Raw genomic sequence first — 2,147 nt, 5'->3', positions numbered from 1 at the left:
AAAGAAAGAAAGAAAGAAAGAAAGAAAAAAGAAAAAATGAAGTTCTAGCAATTTCAAATGATAGTAAGGATGTAGAACAATGGAAATTCTCATGTACTCTGGTGGAAACATAAACTGATACAACTACTTTAGGGAAAGATTAGCTGTCTTGTAAAAGTTGAACATTTGGGCCGGGCATGGACGCTCACAGTGGCAACAGACAGAGTAAAACTCTGTCTCAAAAGAAAAAAAAAAAACTGAACATTTGCGTTCCCTATAATACTATTCTTTTCTGGATATATTCCCTAGAGAAACTCTTACAAGCACCATGAGTCATGTACACAAACATTTATAGCAGCACTGCTTGTCATAGTGAAAAACTAGAAAAAAGCCCACTGTTCCTTAAAAAGAAAATGGAGGACTAATTTGAGCACATTCATATAATAGAATTCTATAGATCAGTGAAAAAAGAACTGCAAGTACACACCGCAACACGATGAATCTCACAGGCAATTTTAAATGAATAAAGCAAGCCACAGGAGAAATGTAAATATCTTTCCATTTTTATAAATTTCAGAATCTAGTAAAACCGGAGACACATACTTCTGAGATAAAATATTAAAGAAAATCAAAAGGATTAAAAGACGTCAGGATAGTGGCTATTGGGGGGCAGGAAGCCAGGAGAATAGGGTCAGAGAAGAGCATACAGGAAGATTGAATGGCATTGGTGGTGTGGTTTTCCTAAGTTTGTCGGTGAATTTCATGAGTATTCATTTTATTATAGAGCTTCATAAGTTACACATATATCACTTTTATATGTAATTGTATTCCTGTAATTTTTACCCCTTTGTATGTAATTTCCTACTGAAATTATTTATAATTTTAGTTTATATTCCCAGTTGATTTTCTAAACCTCCTAGCTCTGCCACTTACTACCTGTGGGAATTTGGGCATGCTACTTAGCCATTCTGAGCTCAGTAGGCTCATTTGTAAAATGCAGATTATAATGCAACAGTAATGCCTACCCAGCTGGAGGACTGCTGAGAGATTTCTATACCTGGCACTGGGTGTTGCTAATAAGTGCTAGCTCCTCTGGAGGACACTGCATTCAGATCAGCAAACCCTTCCAGCTTGAACTGGTTGTAAAGATTTCGTGAAAAACAGTCAATTTTTCTTAATTTGGAGCTCATATTTTCTTTGGGAGTCTTTCTCACTTATCTTCCATCCCTGAAGGGAAAAATATCTCTGATCCTTCAGAACCTTTTTCAAATGTAACCTTTGGTCATTAACACTTTGGTGTTTGTGTTCCTTGCCCACACGATGGCAGAATAGGCAAAGAAGTGTGAAATGCATACTGGAATGTCAAGATCTCCTTTGATGGTCAAAACCTTCTGGAAAACAACCTGTTACAATTTCATTAATGTCAGTCACTGAATAAATTGAGACTGGACAACAGCTCAGGTGAAATCTGCTTCTAATCCTTTACATGGCAATAACTAGAGCACATTAACAGCCATATGAGGTTTTTGGTTTGTTTTTTTGTTGTTGTTGTTTGGTTGTTTGTTTGTTTTTGAGACAGAGTCTCACTTCATCATCCTTAGTTGAGTGCTATACCATCATAGCTCACTGCAACCTCAGTCTCTTGGGCTCAAGCAATTCTCTTGATTGACCCCAAAGGCACCCACCACAATGCCCTGCTATTTTTATAGACAGGGTCTTGCTCTTGCTCAGGCTGCTCTTGAACTCCTAAGCTCAGGCAATCCGCCCACTTCAGCTTCCCATGGTGCTAGGATTACAGGTCTGAGCCACCACGCCAGGCCCATATGAGATTTTAAAATAAACAAATCATAGTTTCTAGATGCTTCCTATAAGATCTTCAGATGCTACAGATGCTTCCTATAAGATCTCACCTGAGGTCTTATGCATATATATATGTATGTGTGTGTTTGTGAAGACTTTGGGGCTCAACGCAAGTGGCTGGGGCGCCAGCTACATACACCTAAGGTAGCAGGTTCAAATCCAGCCCAGGCCCGCCAAAACAACAATGATGACAGCTGCAACCAAAAAATAGCCGGAGACTCGCTTGAGCCCAGGAGTTGGAGGTTGCTGTGAACTGTGATGCCACCTGACTCTACACAGGGGGACAGCTTGACACTCTGTCTCAAAAA

Source organism: Otolemur garnettii, unplaced genomic scaffold (genome assembly GCF_000181295.1).
Source record: "Otolemur garnettii isolate 467f Iridium unplaced genomic scaffold, OtoGar3 scaffold00117, whole genome shotgun sequence".
Taxonomy (NCBI): domain Eukaryota; kingdom Metazoa; phylum Chordata; class Mammalia; order Primates; family Galagidae; genus Otolemur; species Otolemur garnettii.
The sequence above is the reverse complement of the archived record's forward strand: the minus strand, read 5'-3'. Positions refer to the sequence as shown.